Source organism: Hemiscyllium ocellatum, chromosome 4, assembly GCF_020745735.1.
Source record: "Hemiscyllium ocellatum isolate sHemOce1 chromosome 4, sHemOce1.pat.X.cur, whole genome shotgun sequence".
Taxonomy (NCBI): domain Eukaryota; kingdom Metazoa; phylum Chordata; class Chondrichthyes; order Orectolobiformes; family Hemiscylliidae; genus Hemiscyllium; species Hemiscyllium ocellatum.
Window position 1 is genome coordinate 22,316,819 of NC_083404.1, and position 24,793 is coordinate 22,341,611.

Sequence of the window (24,793 nt, forward strand, 5' to 3'; positions counted from 1 at the left end):
ACAATAAGTGAGTGAGGGAGGGGATGAAGGTGATAGGTCAGGGAGGAGAGGGTGGAGTGGATAGGTGGAAAAGGAGATAGGCAGGTAGGACAAGTCATGGGGACAGTGCTGAGCTGGAAGTTTGGAACTAGGGTAAGGTGGGGGAAGGTGAAATGAGGAAACAGTTGAAGTCCACATTGATGCCCTGGGGTTGAAGTGTACTGAGGCAGAAGATGAGGCGTTCATCCTCAATGCATCTGGTGGTGAGGGAGCAGCGGTGAAGGAGGCCCAGGACCTCCATGTCCTCGGCAGAGTGGGAGGGGGAGTTGAAATGTTGGGCCACAGGGCGGTGTGGTTGATTGGTGCGGGTGTCCCGGAGATGTTCCCTAAAGCGCTCTGCCAGCAGGAGCCCAGTCTCCCCAATGTAGCGGAGCTGCATCGTGAGCAACGGATACAATAAATGGTATTAGTGGATATGCAGGTAAAACTTTGATGGATGTGCAAGGCTCCTTTAGGGCCTTGGATAGAGATAAGGGAGGAGGTGTGGGCACAGGTTTTACAGTTCCTGCAGTGGTAGGGAAAGGTGCCAGGATGGGAGGGTGGGTTGTAGGGGAGTGTGAACCTAACCAGGAAGTCACGGAGGGAACGGTCTTTGTGGAAGGCGGAAAGGGGTGGGGAGGGAAATATACCCCTGTTGGTGGGGTCATTTTGGAGGTGGCAGAATTGTCGGCGGATGATTTGGTTTATGCGAAGGTTGGTAGGATGGAAAGTGAGCACCAGGGGCGTTCTGTCCTTGTTACAATTAGAGGTGTGGGGTCTGAGGGCAGAGGTGCGGGTTGTGGACGAGATGCATTGGAGGGCATCTTTAACCATGTGGGAAGGGAAATTGCGGTCTCTAAAGAAGGAGGCCCTCTGATGTGTTCTGTGGTGGAACTGGTCCTCCTGGGAGCAGATACGGCAGAGGCAGAGGAATTGGGAATACGGGATGGCATTTTGCAAGAGGTAGGGTGGGAAGAGGTATAATCCAGGTAGCTGTGGGAGTCGGTGGGTTTGTAAAAAATGTCAGTGTCAAGTTGGTCATCATTAATGGAGATGGAGAGGTCCAGGAAGGGGAGGGAGGTGTCAGAGATGGTCCAGGTAAATTTAAGGTCAGGGTGGAATGTGTTGGCGAAGTTGATGAATTGCTCAACCTCCTCACGGGAGCACGAGGTGGCGCCAATACAGTTATCAATGTAGCGGAGGAAGAGGTGGAGAGTGGTGCCGGTGTAATTACGGAAGATCAACTGTTCTATGTAGCCAACAAAGAGACAGGCATAGCTGGGGCCCATACATGTGCCCATGGCTAACCCTTTGGTCTGGAGGAAGTGGGAGGATTCAAAGGAGAAATTGTTAAGGGTGAGGACCAGTTCGGCCAAACGAATGAGAGTTTCGGTGGAAGGGTACTGTTGGGGACGTCTGGAGAGGAAAAAACAGAGGGCTTGGAAGCCCTGGTCATGGCGGATGGAGGTGTAGAGGGATTGGATATCCGTGGTGAAGATGAGGCTTTGGAGGCCAGGGAAACGGAAGTCTTGGAGGAGGTGGAGGGCGTGGGTGGTGTCTCAAGCGTATGTGGAGAGTTCCTGGACTAGGGGGATAGGACAGTGTCGAGGTAGGTAGGGATGAGTTCAGTGGGGCAGGAGCATGTTGAGACAATGGGTCAGCCAGAGTGGTCAGGCTTGTGGATCTTGGGAAGGAGGTAGAAACAGGCAGTGCGGGGTTTCCGGACTATGAGGTTGGAAGCTGTGGAGTTTATTGCTGCTAGTCTACTTCCAATGTTAAATGATATGAATTATATTTATTCGACCATTAATTTCTGCATCTACTATTCCTCCTGCAAAAGTCAGACTTTTTGATTGTTGGGCCAGCATCGACTTGCAGTGTTGATCTTCCTTAACTCTCGCAGACAGATCCTATGGAGAATCTTTAAAATGGCAAATCAAGATCCTGTTTCAAAATGTTTACTTTGTTTTCATAAAGATGATCAAGAATATATTCAAAATAAATTATTGTGTGCAAATGTAAATCTAATTTACTCTGTAGAGAAAATTTTTTGTGAAGTCAAAGGTTATTATAGAGTCACAGAGATGTACAACATGGAAACAGACCCTTCAATCCAACTCATCCATGACAACTAGATGTCCTAAATTAATCCACTCCTGTTTGCGAGCACTTGGTCTATATCCCTCCAAACCCTTCCTATTTATATACCCATCAAGGTGCCTTTTAAATGTCGTAATTGTACCAGCCTCCATCACTTCCTCTAGCAGCTCATTCTATATACAGATCACCCCCATGTGAAAACATTGTCCTTTAGGTCCCTTTTAAATCTTCCCCTTCTCACCTTATACCTGTGCCCTCTAGTTTTGGACTCTACTACTGTCGGAAAAATATCTTGGCCATTCACCCTATCTATGGCCCTCATGACTTTATAAACTTCTATAAGGCCACCATTCAGCCTCCAAAGCTCCAAGGAACATAGCCCAGCCTATTCAGCCTTTCCAAACCCTCCAACCCTGGCAACATCCTTTTAAAACTTTTCTGAACCTTTTCAAGTTTTACAACAGCTTTCCATAGCAGGGAAACCAGAATTGAATGCAGTATTCCAAAAGTGGCTTAACCAATGCCCTGTACAGCCATAACATGACTTCCCAACTCCTATACTCAATCACAATTCTGTGAGAGAAAGTCCCATGTATGAACTGCACACTGTATTTGAAAAGGTGCACATTATTTTGTAACCCCCTAAGAAAAAAGACATTGTTGCATTGTGCGAGTCTTATTAGGGATATTACCTAAAAAGCAGAAGGAGAGTGATTGAGGTGCCCCTAAAACCTAAAAACATAATTATGCAGGTAACCACTTAATAAGGAGAGGGAGAGCAAGACTGTTAGTCAAGGTACTACAAAGCTGACTTGTGAAAAGTTTGCATCACCATCCTCAAAATGAATTCTCCATTATTTAACCCATCTCCATGCCTACAGGTTAACCAGACAATGCAAAGTCAGGTAGTATGGACCAGCAAAGGCTGCTGTGAGGAGTGGCACGGTGGCTCAGTGATTAGCACTGCTGCCTCATAGCACTGGGGACCTGGGCTCGATTCCAGCCTCAGGTGACTGTTTAGAGTTTGCACATTCTCCCCGTGTCTGAATGATCTTTCTCCCACAATCCAAAGACGTGCAGGTCAGGCGAATTGGCCATGCTAAGTTGCATATAGTGTCCAGGGATGTGTTGGTTTTTCCATTAGTCTGGGATAAATGTAGAATTATAGGCCAGGGGAATGGATCTGGGTGGGTTCCTCTTCAGAGGGTCAGTGCGTACTTGTTGGGCCATAGGGCCTGTCTCCACACTGTAGGGAGTCTATGATTCTATGTGAGACATTTGTATCCTTCAGCTGTGAATGAGACCTGGGCAGTTCTCAAACTGGTGTATGCAGTGGAAGTATCTATCCGCCACTGTGCAGGTTTCATTGTTTGGTGATAAGTATTGAAGTCCATTTCAATACTTAATGTAAAAACTTCTTCACAGCAATTTAATTTGATTTACAAAATGGTCACGTTCCTTAGAGAGAATGGTAAGGGATAAGATTTATGAACATCTGGGTAGGAATAATGTGATCAGGGATAGCCAGCATGGTTTTGTGAAGGGCAGGTCGTGCCTCACAAACCTTATTGAGTTCTTTGAGAAGGTGACTAAGGAAGTGGATGAGGGTAAAGCAGTAGATGTTGTGTATATGGATTTTAGTAAGGCGTTCGATAAGGTTCCCCATGGTAGGCTAATGCTAAAACTTCGGAGGTATGGCATTGAGGACACATTAGAGGTTTGGATTAGGAATTGGCTGGCTGGAAGGAGACAGAGGGTAGTAGTTGATGGATTATGTTCATCTTGGAGCGCAGTTACTAGCGGTGTACCACAAGGATCTGTTTTGGGACCATTGCTTTTTGTTATCTTTATAAATGATCGAGAGGAAGGACTTGAAAGCTGGGTAAGCAAGTTTGCGGATGACACAAAAGTCGGTGGAGTTGTGGATAGTGAGGAAGGAAGTGGTAGGTTACAGCGGGATATAGATAAGTTGCAGAGCTGGGCGGAAATGTGGCAAATGGAATTCAATGTAGCTAAGTGCGAAGTCGTTCACTTTGGTAGGAATAACAAGATGATGGATTACTGGGCTAATGGTAGGCTACTTGGTAGTGTGGATGAGCAGAGGGATCTTGGTGTCTATGTACACAGATCTCTGAAAGTTGCCACCCAGGTAAATAGTGCTGTGAGGAAGGCATATGGTGTACTGGGCTTTATTGGCAGAGGAATTGAGTTCCGGAGTCCTGAGGTCATGTTGCAGTTGTATAAGACTCTGGTGAGGCCTCATCTGGAGTATTGTGTGCAGTTTTGGTCGCCATACTATAGGAAGGATGTGGAAGCTTTAGAACGAGTGCAGAGGAGGTTTACCAGGATGTTGCCTGGAATGGTAGGAAAATCTTATGAGGAAAGGCTGAGGCACTTGGGGCTGTTCTCATTGGAGAAGAGAAGGTTTAGGGGAGATCTGATAGAAGTGTATAAGATGATTAGGGGTTTAGATAGGGTAGATACTAAGAACCTTTTACCGCTAATGGAGTCAGGTGTTACTAGGGGACATAGCTTTAAATTAAGGGGTGGTAGGTATAGGACAGATGTTAGGGGTAGATTCTTCACACAGCGGGTTGTGAGTTCATGGAATGCCCTGCCCGTATCAGTGGTGAACTCTCCTTCTTTATGTTCATTTAAGCGGGCATTGGATAGGCATTTGGAAGTTATTGGGCTAGTATAGGTTAGGTAGGACTCGGTCGGCGCAACATCGAGGGCCGAAGGGCCTGTACTGCGCTGTATCCTTCTATGTTCTATGTTCTATGTTATATAGACAGATGACAGGTAATTTTCACACAGAAAAGTGAAGAAAACTGGTTTGGTGATATTTCTTGACTATTGAATGTTGTTTTTGCACTTCATTAGGAAGTAAAATGTGATATAGCCATTGATATTGTACTGAGCAAATTGAACTTGCTGAAGGTAATCTAACCAAGCATATGGGGCCTCAGTTTATGATATAATATGAAATCTGATATTTGTAACAATGCAATATTCTTTTTCACTGCATTGCATTACCAGTCTAGATTGAGTGGTCAAATGCTGAACCAGACTCAATCAATAAAACAAATCAGCATGTTTTTTTTTTCTTATGTACAAGATTGAATGCTATAGAGTCACAGAGTCCTTGAGCATGGAAACAGATCCTTCAGTCCAACTACTCCATGCCAACCAACTTCCCAATCTAAAGCGTCCCACTTGTCTGGATTGGGCCCATATCCCTCCAAAAGCTTTTCTATGGATGTCATGATTTTATAAACCTCTACTAGGTCACCCTTCAACATCCTATGCTTTAGTGAAAAAATGTCCCAGCCTATCCTTATAATTTTAACTTACCAGTCCTGGTAACATACTGGTAATTTTTTTTCTGAACCCTCTCTAATTTAGTAATATCTTTCCTATAGCATGGTGACCAGAATTATACATAGTATCCCAAAAGTGGCCGCACCAGCATCCTGTACAAACTAAACATGAGGTCCCTACTCCTATATTCAATGATCTGAGCAATGAAGGCAAGCGAGCTAAATGCCTTCTACCTTGTCTAACTGCGATGCAATTTTCAAAGAACAATGTACCTGAAACTCTAGGTTTCTACATTTGACAACATGACCCAGGGCCCTACCATTAACAGTGGTGGTTCAGTGGTTAGCACTGCTGCCTAACAGAGTGAAGGACCTGGGTTGCATTCCAGCCTTGGGATATTGCATGAAGTTTGCACCTTCTTGCTCTGGTTTCCTTTCACAGTCCAAAGATATGCTGGCTAGATGGATTAACCATGGGAAATGCAGGGTTGCAGGAATAGAGTAGTAGGGGTGGGTCTGGATGGGATGCTCTTTGGAGAGGTTGGTGTGGACAAGATGGAGGAAATGGCCTTCTTCCACACTGTAGGGATTCTATGATTAACTGTATAAGTCCTGCCCTTATTTTTTTTTAACCAAAATGCAATATCTCACATTTATCCAAATTAAACTCCATCAAATCAAATTAAACTCCCTCAGCCCATTGACCAATTAATCAAGATCTCTTGGTAATCTTAGATAACCTTCTATACTGTCGACTATAGCACCAATTTTGGTTTCATTTGCAAATTAACTAATCGTGCCTCCTAAATTCTCATCCAAATCATTTATATGAACAACAAACAAAAGTGGACCAGAACTGATCCCTGCGGACAAATCTGGCTATATGTTTCCAGTCCAAAAACCAACTCTCCACTACCACTCTCTGTTTCTTATTGTCAAGCCAATCGTGTCTCCAATTGGCAAGCTCTCCCTAAATTCCATTTGATCTAACTTTATTAATTAGTTTAGTCAAAGGCTTTACTAAAGTCCAAGTAAACCACTCTGCCCTCGTCAATCTTTTTTGGTTACTTCCTCAAGAAACTCAATCAAGTTTGTGAGATTCAATTTTCTAAGCACAAAGCCAGGCTGACTATTTCTAATCATTCCTTGACTCTCCAAATGCTTAAAAATCTTGTTTGTTTAAATCCTGTCGAACACCTTATCCATCATAGATGTCAAACTCACAGGTCTCTTGTTCTCAGGATTTCCATGCAACCTTTCTTAACTAAACACCCAACATTACCCCCCCTACAGTCATTTGGCAATTCACCTGTAGCTGTAAATGATACAAATATCTCTGCTCGAAGCCTTACAATTTCTTCCTAACTTTCCACAATCTCCAGAGATACATTTGATCAGGTCCTGGACATTGATCCACCCATATATTTTTTAAGACTTCCAGCACTACCACTTTACCAGAGTGATAAAGTTATAGACTCACAGAGTCATACAGCATGGAAACAGACCCTTCAGTCCATGCTGACCATGTTCCCAAACTAAGCTAGTCCTACATCCCTGTAATTAGCCCATATCTCTCCCAACATTTCTTATTTATCTAACTGTCTTTCAAATATTGTAACTATACCTGTATCCACCACTTCGTCCAGAAGTTCATTCCACACACACAATCCACTCTCTGCGTAAAAAAAATGCCCGATATATAACTTTGTAATCTTTTTCCACTCAACTTAAAAATATGCCCTGGAGTCTTGAAATCACCCACTCCATTGAAAAGATATTTGCCATTCTCATATTCTATACCCCTCATGATTTTATAAACCTCTATATGGTCACTCGTCAACCTCCTAAGGCTCCAGTGAAAAATATCCCAGCCTCTCCAGCCTCTCCCCATAACTCAAACTCTCCATTCCTGGCAACATCCTGGTAAATCTTTTCTGAAGCCAGCTTAGTAATATCCTTCCTATAATACAGCAACCAGAACTGTACACAGTATTCCAGAAGAAGCCTCACCAACTTCCTGTATAACCTCAACATACCATCCCAACTACTGTACTCAAAGTTTTAACCAATGAAGGCAGGTCTGCTTAAGTACCTTCTTAACCACCCTATCTACCTCTATATATGATGCAAACTACAAGGATACATGTACCTGAATCCCTAGGCCTCTGTTCTGCAACACTACCCAAGGCCCTTTTATGAAATGTGTGCCGTATAAGGCTTTCAAGGCCACTTTACCGAGCATATGTGGAGCTCTAAGTTAATTGGGCACATCCTAAAAGATTTTTTAAAAATCTCTGGATGGAGCTGGATCAGTTTGTGTCAAACTTAATTGCTGATTTAGAAATAAGACCTGGCTCTTTCAATACTCGGCCTTCAATAGCATAATGCTGATTTATTTCCTGTGTAGAATTAATGGAGACAGGACAGGAAGTGACTGTCAGCCTGTGTAAAATCAGGTGGTCTACATTTTCCAGGTAAGGAGTTCTAAAAACGTATTGTGAGGGTAAAGCTGTGTGGAATCAAGAACATCTTAAAATCCTTGTCTGGAGAAATGTGCTTGTTCCTCCTCGTTCAACAGAGAAAAATGAAAAAAAAAACTACCTTCCCTATACCTTTCTCATCCCAATCCATTTCTGACTTTATTTAATTTGTTGAGAAAGCTGCTGACCTGCTCAGCACAGTGTTAAAATTGGAGTATCAGTCTTATATTGCTACCAAACCAGCAGCCACCTATATTAAGAAAAGCACTGATGACTTGAAATTAACAGTTCCAAGTAGATTAAATAAAATTATTATAATTTGCTGTCAGTTTTTACTGGCTAAATAAGGTGTAGTAATTAAAAAGGTTTTATATACAGCAAACCAAAACCACCATTGCCAAACTCAGGCTTGAGATATAATTACTCTACCTTATCAAAAATATAGATTTTAAAAATAATTTTGGATTCAGAAACTTACAACTGTGATTTACAGCTGCCAATCGCAATTTATACTAATGCTAACAGTGGTATATCATTAATCATTCTAAGTACCTGCTGCTGGGGATAATCAATGCATGTCTGCAATCAGCCAAATCCAGCACATATTCAACAATGTCTCTAAAGGACATCTGAGTCTTTAGACTGACAAGCTGGATGTAACCTTCACTGATAGAGTACTGTCTGTACGTGCCAACTATTTTACAAATCTAATCAACTCAAATAAGAGAGCTTTATCAACAGCCTGCCTATTGTAATTTTAATTGAAAGCAAGCACTAGCAATGTTGGCTCAGGAATTCATTTTCATGAAAAGAAGGTCTTAAGGTATTCACAAATAACAGAAATGGATCTATTTCACTTGCTTGAAGGAGTTTTGTATTTAGGTTACTTATAGTGGCCAATAATAATAATTTTCATTTTAGCTTGACACTCATACTGTAGATAGTTTCAGAGTAAATCAAAACATATAAAAATTGTGTGGAGGTAACAAGTCTATTGGGAAGCAAAATAAAAATATTAAAAATAATTTGCAAGTATTCACTTGCAAATTAACATTGGAGAATCCACTAATAAAATGACATTTATAGACTAAAGAGAATGCATAAATATTTAACATTATAGAATTTTAATTGCCATAGCCAAGATTCCACCTGAAATCAATGGTACTAAAATCCTACAGCATTACTGAGGCATGTTAGGATTAATTAGGAAAATAATTAACAACGATGTTTTCATCCACAACATTATCTTGACAGTGGCTACATTTTGGTAAGCGTCTTTAATTGTGTCATAAAATAATAGTCCAGTGGTTAAGGAGTTTTGAGATGTTGTTAATTACAAGGTTATATATTGCTGTAATTAACAACTAGGACACTATCAGCACAACAGTCACTGTGGAAGTTCGAGTGAGCTGATGTATAATCATGACAAACAAGGTCAGCGATTAAGAATTTAGCTTAAATCAAAAAATGTAATAGTTTAGCAGAGGACACAATGGCTTCAACCTCAGAGAGGTGTAGATTGAGTTCAACGTGATGCCCGATAGCACAATCTAGTAATTATGATGTCATGAAGTCATAGAGTCATTCAGAATAGAAATGGGCCCTTCAGTCTACCATGTTTATCAGGCACAATAAACACCAAATTATACTAATCCCATAAAGAGTTGCAGAATCAAATATGATATAATGTGATTTTATATATATATAAATCTTCTGTACTTCATGACATTAATGTGGTCGTTTTGACAATTAGTCCATATAGGATGTTCACAAATAAGTGAGATCCGCTCAAATCATTGGGCAAAATATTAAGTAATTATATTTGTAAAAAGGCCAGAGACCAATCTGACCACGTCTTCTGCAGCAAGAAACTATTAGTATTTCAATGAAATGGAAATGAATGGTTTATGGGTGTCAGTTGTAATCCTAATTTGGTTATCTACTTTTGGAATGCTTTTATAGATCTGCCATTGAAATTAATATCACAGAGGATGGAGTGGATGAAAAAGACACATAGCATAATGGGTCAAAATTCTGTTATAACAGGCTAACGATATCTGCCTTGTGTGTTTCAGTAATTACATCTTCTGTGCTTTTGAAAGTTTGCACAGTTACAGAGCATCTGAAATCTGAATGAACAGGGCAAACAACTGATTAGAGAATAATGCAATTAACAGTTCAAGAATGAGACAGAAATATAAATTAAGGTATTTGAATTCAATGTCAAATCAGATACAGAAATAGAAATGATTGAACTAAGGTAGTGAAATGACGGTCAGAAAGGAAATTTAAGGATTTTGAGGACTTGATCATCCCCTGAAGTTCGGGGGGCACAATGGTTCAATGGTTAGCACTGCTGCCTCATAGCGCCAGGGACCCAGGTTCAATTCCCACCTCTGTGTGTGGGGTTTGCACGTTCTCCCCGTGTCCACATGGGTTTCCTCTCACAGTCCAAAGATGTGTAGGTGAGGTAAATTGGCCATAGTCAGTGGTAAATGTAGGGGAATGGGTCTTTGGGCTCCTTTTCAGAGGGTCAGTGTGAACTTGTTGGGCCAAAGGGCCTGTTTCTATTTTATAGGGAATCTAATCTAAAGTTGTTGTGTTATCAGCCGCAGTGTTACTTCGAGAGGAAAAACTTGACCATAACTTTTAAAAATAAATTATTTATTATCACCCATTTCTTTATTATTTCTTTCTGTTGAGGGATATGGATCCCTGCCATAAAGTAACAAAATCGCCATTCACTAATCACAAAAAAAACTCGCTCAAGTATAATAAAACTGAAATTATACATTTATTTCATCTTAGTTTGCCTTTATGAAGCTGTTGCATTCTGTAAATTAACTCTAATGTTTTCCCAAGAAGACATGGTGGATTAACTGGCCTTTAGCTAACTTATATATTTCTGTCCCTTTTAGGATAAGGCTGCTGTGTTGGCAGTTTTACAATCATTTGATACTTTTCCAGAATCTAAAGATTCTTAGAACATTACTATCAATGTTCCACTGTCTCTATGGCTACTTCCTTTAAAATTGCCAGATGTAAAACATCAGGACCAAGGGATTCATTGGCCTTAAACTCCTTTGCTTTCCCTAATGTTTTTCCTCTGGTGATAATTATTGTTTTTATTTCATCTCTGCCTTTACTCCTTGATTATTTAGTATTTTTGAAATGCTATTAGTGTATTTTACCCTAAAGACTGCTGCAACTCCTCTGCAATTTCTTGGTTTCTTATTATTGTTTCCTACCCTTATTTTCTGTGAAGCCTATTTTCAATTTGTCCGCTCTCTTCCCTCTTAAGCACTTTAAGAAGCTCTCAGCTGATAGCTGAGATGAAGTTCAAAATGAGAGCAGCGTTTTCAAAGCAATTTGTTGCATCTGGATAAGTCTGAAATCTCTTCAATGAGAAGAAGTTTCTTCATTAAAAAAAATACTTGTTCATATTTGTTGCTGCGGAATATTAACCGGCTAAGTAAAAGCTGATTGCATAATTGTTATAAACTTAATCTAACCCAGTGTGGGGAGGTACATGAACTAATGAGTGGTCTTGTCACTTATCGCAATTTGTTATGTTTTTGTAATTGTATTAAACTCCATATTTTATCATTAAAAATCATGAAATCTTAAGCTGCACTTTCCACTGATAGCAAATGCCATCAAATCTATTCATGCGTTAGTTGAAGAGTTGATGTTAGTCAAGACTGAGAGAATACTCAGGTTTTTCTTTAAGTATTATCATGGGATTTTTTACATCTTCTTGAGAGAGAAGTATTAGGCCTCAGTTTGACACTGCTTCCAAAAAAAGTCACCTGAACAATGGTTTAATTCCTGAGTACTTTGCAGAAGTGGCAGTTCAGATGATGTGCTCAATCCCACAGAATGAGCATTAAATCCATGATCTTCTCACATAGTGCTGAGAGTGCTAATGCTTAGATCATTGAGGGGTCATTGCATAAACAGGGGAGAAGCTGATTGTTTTTAAAATAGGAATGGAGGAAATCGAAGAACAATCAGAATTCTTTGCTTATATTCACCACGACGTTGTCACATGTGAAAGCATCACAAACGAAGAGTAAGCTGAAGGACATGGAAGAAGTCAAAATGTAGGGAAAGAACCAAGAAGGAAAGCTTCAAGAAAGGTATTAGATAGTGGCAGATTGTTGAATGGAATCTTTGTCCTCCAGGGATTTATTGTGGTAATTGACGATGCTAGAAGGACTTGAGGTTATTTGACTTTGATATTGCCTTTGCGGAAGATTGCTGTGTGAACTTTTGTTTGATCTATAAAGATTAACTGACTTTTGGATTTCATCCTTGATTGACTACAAATGAGTTTGTGCTAGATTTGACCCACAAATGTTATTGATGAATTATTGATCTCAGCATTTGGATTTAAACTTTCAATTAAATTATTATTCATATTGTTGTTTTAAATATTTTCCAAACACATTTTGTTTTGTCTTTCCACGCATTTGTTTTTTTTTAATAGATGGAATATGTTGAAGAGTTAATAGGCTTGATGAATTTTAAAAATGTGTTCAAAAGTTTAAGAACAGGAAAGTTATTCAAAATATTCAGCACTTTTTTTACTATTCAATTGACACGAGGTATAATTTGCAACCGTGACATTAATGAAACATGGAATATAATGTAGCTACTCTAAAATTTCAACAGAGATTTAGCACATTAACTGTTAACCAATTGTAAACTGAAATAATGGATTGAATTTTATACTCCCTGCAACACCTCTCAACCCCATCTGAACTATACTGGAATATTTCACATGGGATTAGCAAGACGTGTAAAATAAAGGGGAGACTACCAACTTCCCATCAACCCCATCCTGAGCCCACGTTACGGACTCAAATCAGGCGTCAGTCTCCTTGGTCTGATCTGTACTCTGAGGGCACATAAATCTAACAATTTCTCCCATGTGGCTGGGAATTCAAGTTTAAACATACAGCTAATGAGGTGAATTTGATGTTCCTTCATCCAAAGCATTATGTTTTGTCACACATAACTGTGGGGTCATTAGCAGCATCTCAAACACAACGTGTCTGATTGGTTTCCTTTGTTCCAAATTGACTGAATGTAGACAAGTCATCTGTGGTTCCTTTGTGTTTGATTACAAGCCCATGTTTCTAGAAACAGGAGATTCGAGGTTTCGGGCATAAGCCGTTCTTCAGGAATGAGGAAAGTGTGTCCAGCAGGCTAAGATAAAAGGTAGGTAGGAGGGACTTGGGGGAGGGGCAATGGAGATTTGATAGGTGGAAGGAGGTCAAGGTGAGGGTGATAGGCCGGAGTGGGGTGGGGGCGGAGAGGTCAGGAAGAAGATTGCAGGTCAGGAAGGCGGTGCTGAGTTCAAGGGATTTGACTGAGACAAGGTGGGGGGAGGGGAAATGAGGAAACTGGAGAAATCTGAGTTCATCCCTTGTGGTTAGAGGGTTCCTAAGCGGAAGATGAGGCGCTCTTCCTCCAACCGTCGTGTTGTTATGGTCTGGCGATGGAGGAGTGCAAGGACCTGCATGTCCTTGGTGGAGTGGGAGGGGGACTTAAAGTGTTGAGCCACAGGGTGGTTGGGTTGGTTGGGTTGGTTGGTCCGGGTGTCCCAGAGGTGTCCCAGAGGTGTTCTCTGAAACGTTCCGCAAGTAAGTGGCCTGTCTCCCCAATGTAGAGGAGGCCACATCAGGTGCAACGGATGCAATAGATGATGTTTGTGGTGGTGCAGGTGAATTTGTGGCAGATATGAAAGGATCCCTTGGGGCCTTGGAGGGAAGTAAGGGAGGAGGTGTGGGCATAAGTTTTGCATTTCTTGTGGTTGCAGGGCAAGGAGGCAGGAGTGGAGGTTGGGTTGGTGGGAGGTGTGGACCTGACAAGGGAGTCACGGAGGGAGTGGTCTTTTTGGAATGCTGATAGGGGAGGGGAGGGAAATATATCCTTGGTGGTGGGGTCCGTTTGGAGGTGGCAGAAATGACGGCGGATGATACGCTGTATATGGAGGTTGGTGGGGTGGTAGGTCAGAACCAGTGGGGTTCTGTCCTGGTGACAGTTGGAGGGGCGGGGCTCAAGGGCGGAGGAGCGGGAAGTGGAGGAGATGCGGTGGAGGGCATCGTCGATCACGTCTGGGGGGAGTCAGCGGTCCTTGAAGAAGGAGGCCATCTGGGCTGTATGGTATTGGAACTGGTCCTCCGGGAAGCAGATGCGGCGGAGACGAAGGAATTGGGAATTCCGCCGTCATTTCCACTACCTCCAAACGGACCCCACCACCAGGGATATATTTCCCTCCCCTCCCCTATCAGCATTCCGAAAAGACCACTCCCTCCGTGACTCCCTTGTCAGTTCCATATCACCCACCAACCCAACCTCCACTCCCGGCACCTTTCCCTGCAACCGCAAGAAATGCAAAACTTGCGCCCACACCTCCTCCCTTACTTCTCTCCAAGGCCCCAAGGGATCCTTCCATATCCGCCACAAATTCACATGCACCTCCACACACATCATCTATTGCATCCGCTGCACCCGATGTGGCCTCCCCTATATTGGGGAGACAGGCCGCCTACTTGCGGAACATTTCAGAGAACACCTCTGGGACACCTGGTACAACCAACCCAACCACCCCATGGCTCAACACTTTAACTCCCCCTCCCACTCCACCAAGGACATGCAGGTCCTTGCACTCCTCCATCGCCAGACCATAACAACTTGACAGTTGGAGGAAGAGCGCCTCATCTTCCGCCTGGGAACCCTCCAACCACAAGGGATGAACTCAGATTTCTCCAGTTTCCTCATTTCCCCTCCCCCCACCTTGTCTCAGTCAAATCCCTCGAACTCAGCACCGCCTTCCTAACCTGCAATCTTCTTCCTGACCTCTCCGCCCCCACCCCACTCCGGCCTATCACCCTCACCTTAACCTCCTTCCACCTATCACATCTCCATCGCCCCTCCCCCAAGTCCCTCCTCCCTACCTTTTATCTTAGCCTGCTGGACACACTTTCCTCATTCCTGAAGAAGGGCTTATGCCCGAAACATCGAATCTCCTGTTCCTTGGATGCTGCCTGACCTGCTGCACTTTTCCAGCAACACATTTTCAGCTCTGATCTCCAGCATCTGCAGTCCTCACTTTCTCCCCAAGTTTCTAGAAAGGCTCGCAGGAGCACATAGTGGAGCACAAAAACAATTGAATGTTTCATACATGAGAAAGAAAGAATGTGCAGGTAAACATTCAGCATCTGGAATGTTTCAAGCAAGAAACAAGATACTGTACTGCCAATGTTGTGTTTGCAAGATAAGCCTTTGTGAACTGAAACAGTTTTCAAGTACAAAGTATTTAGGAGGGCTAGAAAAAGGGAATTATCTGGTAACATACCTGATTGTCGAAGTAGAATTGTAATTCTTTATTTGTTGTATTGTGTATTTTGTTACAAAATGCAGTGAAAAGTGTTGCATAGTGTCACATTAGAACATAGAAAAATCATCAAAAACATGGTATATAAAGGCAGAAAAATTTAAAAAATCAAGAAAAAATGTTCAAATTTTCAGTCCTTCTGGGTAAATGCTTTATCATGGACGGTGGGCCTGAAGGCCAGACATGAGTCCACTTTATCCTGCCATCAATGGAATGAAAGTCACCACTCTGCAACTCCACCTTGGTGGTTTTTTTTTGGGGATAAGTCTACATTTAGCATGTGCGAATCTTTCAAAGACCAGTTGATTGGAGTTTTGAACCAATATATTGCTCCAAAAATGAAGGATAAGAATGGCAAGATTCGAGAATCTTGACAAGAGAAATTGAGAGCTTAGTCAGAAACAGAAAGGAGGCTAATGTCAGATTTAGGAAACTGAAGACAGACAGAGCCCTTGAAGAATACAAAGATAGCAGGAAAGAACTCAAACAAGGAATTAGGATGCCATAAGGTGCTTTAAAATGTCTTCGGCAAACAATATTAAGAAAAATGCCAAGGCGTTTTATACACGTATTAGGTGAAAGGCAGTAGCTATGGGAAGGACAATCTACTCAAGAACAAAAGAGAGAATTTACATATAGAGCTGGAGGCAGTGGATGAGTTCCTCTCCATTCCTTTGTATCAGTATTGACCAAGGAGGACAGGGTGGATGGTGAATCTCATGAGGGGTATGTTGATATCCAAGGGAATGTCAATATAAAAAAGGTGCTGGATATTTTGAAAAGAATTAAGGTAGACAAGCTCCCAGGATCTGATGGAAGCTATCCCAGAATCCTGAGAGACGCAGGTGAGGAAATTGCTGGAGCCTTGCTTGAAATCTTTGTATCCTGTTTAGTCGCAGGAAAGATCACAGAAGACTGGAGACTAGCGAATGTTGAGCAACAGGGATAACCTGGGAAATTACAGGCCAGTGAGCCTTATATCAATGGTAGGAAAATTAATGGAAAAGATTCTCAGAGACAGGATTTATTTACATTTTGAAAAATATGGACTGATTAGTGCTAGGCAGCATGGCCTTGTGCAGGGAAAGTCATGTCTCACAAACTTGCTTGAGTTTTTTAAGGAAAATGATTGATGAGGGCAGAGGGGTTGATGTTGTCTGTATGAACTTTAGCAAGCCCTTTGACAAGGTCCCTCATGCAGGCTGATTCAAAAGGTGAAGTCATATGAGATCTGCGGTGAGATGATAAGTTGGATACAGATCTTAGGAGACAGAGAGTAATGGTGGAATGGTGTTTTTCTGACTGGAAAACTGTGACCAATGGTTACCCATAAGAAGCAATGGTGGGACCCTGTTGTTTGTAGTATATATGATTAGGAGGAAAATGTAAGTGCCCTGATTAGTAAGTTTGCAGATGACACAAAGACTAGGGGAGGTGTGAGTAGTGAGGAGGATAACAGAGGATACAACATGATATAGAGAGAGCCTGGAGACTTGGGCAAAGAAATGGCAGATGCAGCTTAATCCAGACAATGCTAGGTGATGCATTTTGCAAGATCTATTGCAGGAAGGAAGCATACAATAAATGGCAGAACCCTTAGTAGCCTCAACATACAGGCCCACAGCTCCCTGAAAATGGCAACATAAGTTAATAACAAGCAGGCATAGTACAAGCAGGCATATGGAGTGCTGTCCTTCATTGGTCAGGACATAGAATATAAAAAATGGCAAGTCAGATTGCAGATGTATAAAACTTTAATTGAACCACGTTTGGAATATTGTGTACAGTTCTGGTCACTACACGACCAGATGTGGAGGCTTTGGAGAGGGTACAGAAACAGTTTACAGGTGTTGCCAGTTTGGATGGTGTTAGCTAAGAGGAGAGATTGGATAAACTTAATTTGTTTTCATTTGATTATTGAAGGATGAGGGGTGACTTGATAGAAGTTTACAAAATTTTAAGAGATATAGATGAAATGGATCATGGAGTCCTTTTCCAGGGGAGAAATGTCAATTATTAGGGTACTTAGGTTGAAGGAAATATGAAAGGTAAGTTTTCTCCAAAGTGGGTGGTGAGTGCCTGGAATGCACTGCCAGAGGAGGTGGTAGAAGCAGATACAATAACAACGTTTAAGAGGCATCTTGAACAATATATGAATAGGCAGGGAAGTGAGGGATGCAGACCACGTAGAGGCAAAAGGTTTTTAGTTCAGACAGGAATCATATGTCATACAGTCTCAGTGGGCTGAAGGGCCTGTTTCTGTGCTGTACTGTTCTTTATTCTATGCATATCAATAGCAGTCTTTGAGTAATTGAGAAGACAGAAAGTAACATAACAGCAAGGATACTAAAACTCTTCCTTCAGATGCTCTCTCAATGTCTCTCAAGTCAGAAATTAACTCATGGAAAGTAACTTGGAACAACAACCATTCACTGAGAACTCTAGTATATCTGCAACCCCTCCATTACAGAGGAAACCAGACGTCCACAACACACTTCGACTCAGGCTTTTTCATTCCCATTACCCAAGGAGAATCTTTAGATCTATTACTGCCTTTAGGTTAATTCTGCCTGTTCGTACTAGACACTTCTCCCACTCCTTTCTTTCAAAACTTCATTACCCATGCACGTGTTTGATGCTGCAGGTCCTCATTTTGCTTAAGTTAAATCAATAACAAAACTCCAGTTTCTTTCCTTCGAAAAAACTTGGAGTTAACTCTCCATTTTTGATCTGGTTGAACAACTGTTATAAGACAAGTATTAATTGTGATCAACTGAGTGAGGTGTAAAAAGACAGGAGCTGATTATCCCTCTTCACCTGCCTCAAAGAGGCTGTGCTCTCTGAATCTCATTGCAGGAGAAACTGACCAAGTGGAAGCTGCCAGGATACTTGTCTGTTTCTCCCCCTCACTGTCAGTGCCTATTGGCATCACCCTGATTTCTTGAGAGTGAGGTCAAGATCTCCCAGCCCCTTCTATCCTTGCTATTGATACTGTGAACCCAAGGTTAAAGCAATGAAGTGAAAGTTTCCACCATGTGTTCTGCTAGACTTGGGTCTCCAAGGTAGTCACTACCTTTTCTCGGGAGACAGACAGCCAGGCACATGAATGTCTGATTGCCCCTTGCCATTTCTCTTCATGATATCTATCGGTACTCAAACCGCACTGGTGTGTGATTTGCACTTCTGTTCACTGAAGAGTGTTGCACAATGTGTAAAAATGTACTTGTTGAGTTGGCCTTTGGCATCTCACTAACTTTAGTGTTACACATCTTCCTTAAGACGCCAAAACGTTCACCACATATATTTCACCCTTAAGTATTGTTTGGGATTTGTGACCCATCACCTCCTTTTAATGGGTGAAGAGGCTTGACATCTTTCCGATGCTGGAGCCTAAGTCACACTTGTAAACAATTATAGACATTATAAAAATGCAAGTGAGTAGACACTCTCAAAAGTGGTAGATTTATGAATCAATTTGACACCACTGGCACAATTTGTGACATTTGTGTTTCTGTCCCTCCCACTGCATTGAGCTGCAAGTTAACATTCACAACTTGGTGGAGGGAGCCTTCTGTGTTGAACATCCTCAAAACTTAGAAAACTTGGAAAGTCACCTCCTGACCCCTTTCAGCCTAGAGGGTGTAGCCTGTTGAGAGTCCCCTGTCCAGGAAGATGCACACCTTCCTTGAATTGAACTGCTGTAGGCATCGGGGTGATAGGAAAGAAGTAGGTATGGGGTAGGGCATCTCTGGACTATCTGAAGAAGAAGCTGCCAGAATGCCTATCTCTTCCCATCACTGTAGATGCCTACTGGCATCATCCTAGTTTCTTGGGAGTGAGGTCAAGGTTCCTCAGCCCGCTGTGTCATTGATGCTGAGCACCCATGGTTAAAGCAATGGAGTCCAGGTTAGAGTACATATCAAGTGGCCACTAGGTGTACTGCTTGACTTGGGTCTACAAGGTGGTGACTACTGTTTCCATAGATACAGCCAGGCACTCGAATGCCTCCATCTTGTGTTCCACCCAACGACAGACCTATAGCACCCTTGCTTGATGTTTCCCGTCTGTCTCGGGAAGTTGACCCTTTCATTTATGGTTGAGTGCCAGGTGCTGTCTTCTGCATGGGGTGGATCAGTTAGCTGATCTCTGAAAGTACTCTCAGTACCAGAGATCTTTATCTGTTCTTCCTCCACATATCAATGATGTGCTGACCAGATCATTCCCTGTCTCCATCTCAGATAAAGTATCCATCCAGGAGATTTCCTCTGCCTTTCCCAGCCAGCTCTGCCATTGATTCCTTACAGAGGATGCAGAGTCTCATGTTCACCCCAGCCTATAACAGATATGGCACCGTACAACAGGCTTGTCAATGCTCTTTAACTTTTAACCAAAAGCTCCGTCCTATGTCAAGTGGCTACCACAAAACAAAAGTTCCACAGGAAGATTCAGCATATGGGAGTTCTTAACTAAAAACAGAAAATCTAGCACTGTACTGTTCATGTAGAGACAAAAATATTATAATAAACTTAGGCTGGAAAAAAAAATTGGAAAAACAGGACATAACAAAGAAGTAATTTGCCATCAAGTCTGACACACCCTATCTCTGCCCAGGACATGAAACTCCCTCTGTCCAGTACCCAACATGCTTCTCCCCCACCCTGCTGCCAAAGATTTACCCTGACAATCATAGGATTTGATTGTCACACTTTGTCCTGTGATCCTGTCTCTCCACCACTGGTCTTACTCTCCCCTCTTTGATGCTGCTCCTGAAATTCTCCCATCCAGTGGGACTCAACACCCTTCTCCCACAGGACCTGACAACTTACAACCCACATTGCCAGACCTGATACTAATCTGTTTGAGACACTGGCACCAGACACCACATTCCCCAAGTGTGACAATATGCACCTTCCGGAAATGCACTATCACCTGCCACCTGTGGAAAGTGAAGGATGCAAGGTCAACAAGGTGATATTGGGAAGGTCCAAGATCACAATGTGAAGTTATGGTTTGTTGTTTTCAGCAACTATGGAGAAATAAGGTTAGAGGTGGATAATGTTACAGAAGTTAGAGAGGGATGTTGGTATATCATGGATATTGGCGGCACAAGAAAGAAATACATTCACATTGTGTCCTTCTGAATCCAGCATGTAGTGGCAGCATTTAATAGGGTAAATGTTAGAGATATGTCATTGCTTGAGTTAGGGACTGGGTTTAGTCATGAGGGTCAAAGAATGTGGACTTAGATTTACAAGCATTAAGTCCAATTTTTTACCACTTGGCCTGAACTTTGAATGCTATGGTTCTTCACGTGTTCATTTAAATACTTCTTAAATGTTGTGATGGTTCCTACCTCGATCACCCTCTCAGAGAGTGAATTCCAACACCTTTTGGGTGAAGAGATTCTTCCTTTAGTCCCCACTGAATTTCCTACCCTTCACCTTAAGTACATAACCCCTGTTTATTGATTCCTCTACTAATGGGAAATACTTCTTCTTATTTACCCCATTTATGCCCTGCATCATTTTGCACACTTCAAAATGGAAGTCCTCAGCCTTCTCTGCTCTAAGGAAAACAAACGTAGCCAGTCTAGTCTCTCTTTATCACTAAAATACTGTAGCCCAGGCAATATCCTGGTGCATTTCCACTGTTAGTGCAATTGCATCCTTTCTCAGTTCAACAGAAATTCACACGTTATGCCAGCTGTGGCCTAACTAACATCCCTGTATCTCCAACATAACCTCCCTGATTTTGTATTCAATGCCTTGATGAATAAAGGCATCTGCTCTACTTGTCCTGTTTCTTCACAGATATATGGACAAGCATCTCAAGGCCCTTCTGATCCTTTGTACTTCCTGGAGTCTTACTATTCAAATATACTCTCTAGCCTTATTCGTCTGGTCAAAATATGCTATCTTGTACTTTCCAGGGTTAAGTTCCATTTTCTATTTGATTTCTTCAGGAATCTTTGACACGTTTATATAGGACACTACTAACATTTATTAACACTTTGAACACCATCTTGTATAATCAACAGTCATCCATCTTGGCAATTTGAGCTGCCATGCAATTGACTTTGTAAACTCCTTCAATCAGCATCATAAAATAAATCAGATTATCTGATCATTATCAGATGATTGTTTATTGAAAGTTTGCTGCATTAATATTATCTTCCTCCTGTCCTACTATTTCAACAGACTGCATTTGGAGAAGTGTTTTATTTCTTGTAAGGTGTTTTAAGACATCTGGCGGTAAAGAAAAAAAACTATACAAATGCATGTCTTCCTTTATTGCAAGAAGCAGTAGCTATGGAGATAGAATAAAGGGCACGTCAGTAAAAGTGGTGAAAATGTTGCAGTGTCTTGAATGACCTACCTTGAACTAGCAAGCAAGAATAGATTCAAAATTGAGAACCATTCAGATGGGTATCTCAAAGCTTTGAGAATTGCTGGCATCAGACTTGGAATGATTCTGACCTCAGCTGTTCTGTTTACGGCTGTTAAAGTGACAGCAGTCATTAATTATGTGGGTACTACATTGTCTTAGCACTTAGAAGAATTACAACATGATTGGTCAAGGCAGACTGCTTACCCCATCAGAGAGGTTACTGAGGCACAATTCTGAAAGCCTGACAATTTCATTTAAGGTTAACTGCAGAGAAACAATTGTTCAGACAATTCCATGGTTAGCTCATGGTATGTAGAGATAAAGGTGCTGTCAATTTAATGGCACACATCACTATTAACAACAAAGGTTTCTATTCTTTTCTGATAGTTTGACCATGCCAAGAAATGACTCTGCTGTTAAGTCCTTCACCAATAAGCAATCTTCAGGAAATTGTTTATTTCAATGGGGTAACTTGTTACATTTCTTTTGAAATTGTTTGAATGGTTTTAGCTTCAAACTGAGAGGGAGATCTTTCACTGAGTGAACATATATCTGTGTACCCAAGCAATTATTGAGTTGAAGGAGATTATTCTTGAGAGGGGGTATTCCTTTGTACCATGAACCATAGTTTGCTTAGTGCACAAGTGGTGAAAGTGATTTTCACTGATCTCCAACTAACAGTTTGGAGCTAATAGTAAAAATAGCAGTGGGAAATCGGAATGACATGCTGATTAGCTGTCAATTTTAGCTGTAGTTCTAATTTCACACGTTTTTTCTGACAGTTTACAGAAGAACCATTCTCAAAAATTAGGAATAAATGTAAAATATTAATTTCAAATTGGGACCATCTTAAAGGACATCTTATCATTTTGGCATGCAGTATGTCACTCCAATGTGAAATGCTTGTCAATGTTGGGTAAGTGGGAAGGATATAATTATGAGGTATATTTAAATACTTTCCTAACCTTTTACTTTCAAATTTGCATTGCTATTCATAGAACAGAAAACATTACAGCCCAGTACTGGCCCTTTGGTCCTCAATGTTACACTGATCTGTGAACCAATCTAAAACCCATCTAACCTACACTATTCAATTTTCATCCATATTTTTATCCAATGACCATTACAAATCCCCTAAATTTGGCAAGTCTACTGTTGGAGGCAGGGTGTTCCACACCCCTACTACTCTCTGAGTAAAGAAAAACCTATGGAATCTGGCCTACATCTATCACCCCTCAATTTAAAGCTGTGTCCCCTCGTGCTAACCATCACTATCTGAGGAAAGAACTCTCACTATCCACCCTATCTAACCCTCTGATTATCTTATATGTCTCAATTAAGTTACTTCTCAACCTCCTTCTCTCTAATGAAAAGAGCCTCAAGTTCCTCAGTCTTTCCTCGTAAGACCTTCCCTCCATACCAAGCACCACCCTAGTAAATCTCCTCTGAACCCTTTCCAAAGCTTTCACATCCTTCCTATAATGTGGTGATCCAGAACTGTATGCAATACTCCAGGTGCAGCCGCACCAGAGTTTTGTACAGCTACAACATGACCCCATGGCTCCGAAATACAAAGCATCTAAAAGATGGATGCATATGTCAGGTATAGACAGGATAGATCAAGTGAATCCTTAGAAGAGTATAAAGGCAGTAAGAGTATACTGAAGAGAGAACTCAGGAGAGTAAAAAGGAGACATGAGATCGCTTTGGCAAACAAAGTTAAGGAGAATCCAATGGGATTTTACAAATACATTAAGGACAAAAGGGTAACTAGGGAGAGAATAGGGCCCCTTAAAGATCAGCAAGGCGGCCTTTGTATGGAGCCGCAGAAAATGGGGGAGATACTAAACGAGTATTTTGCATCAGTGTTTTCTGTGAAAAAGGACATGGAAGATATAGAACGTAGGGAAATAGATGGTGACATCTTGAAAAATGTCCGTATTACAGAGGAGGGAGTGCTGGACATCTTGAAACACATAAAAGTGGATATATCCCCAGGACCTGATTAGGTGTAACCTAGAACTCTGTGGGAAGCCAGGGAAGTAATTCTGGGCCTCTTATTAAGATATTTGTATCATCAATAGTCACAGGTACAGTGCCGGAAGATTGAAGGTTGACTAACATGGCGCCACTGTTTAAGAAAGGTAGTAAGGACAAGCCAGAGAACCATAGACCAGTAAGCCTGACATTGGTGGTGGGCAAGTTGTTGGATGGAATTCTTATAGACAGGGTGTAAATGTATTTGGAAAGGCATCAACTGATTAGGGAAAATCAACATGGTTTTGTGTGTGGGAAATCATTTCTCACAAACTTGATTGAGTTTTTTGAAGACGTACAAAGAGGATTGATGAGGATTCCGACAGTAGATGGAATCTTTATGGACTTCAGTAAGGCTTTTGACAAGGTTCCCCATGGGAGACTGGTTAGCAAGGTTAGCTCTCATGGAATACAGGGAGAACTAGCTATTTGGATACAGAATTGGCTCAAATGTAGAAGACAGAGGGTAGTGTTGGTGGAGGGTTGTTTTTCAGACTGGAGGTTTGTGACCAGTGGAGTGCCACAAGGATCGGTACTGGGTCCACTACTTTTCGTCATTTATATAAATGATTTGGATGTGAGCATAAGATGTATAGTTAGTAAGTTTGCAGATGACACCAAAAGTGAAGATGTAGTGGACAGCGAAGAAGGTTACCTCAGATTACAACGGGATCTTGATCAGATGGGCCAATGGGCTGACAAGTGGCAGATGGAGTTTAACTCAGATAAATGTGAGGTGCTGCGTTTTGGGAAAGCAAATCTTAGCAGGACTTATACACTTAATGGTAAGGTCCTAAGGAGTATTGCTGAAAATGGAGACTTTGGAGTGCATGTTCCTTGAAAGTGGAGTTGCAAGTAGATAAGATAGTGAAGAAGGCTTTTGGTATGTTTTCTTTTGTTAGTCAGAGCATTGAGTACAGGCGTTGGGAGGTCATGTTACGGGTATAAAGGGCATTGGTTAGCCCATTGTTGGAATATTGCATGGAACTCTGGTCTCCTCCCTATCGAAAGATGTTGTGAAACGTGAAAGGGCTCAGAAAAGATTT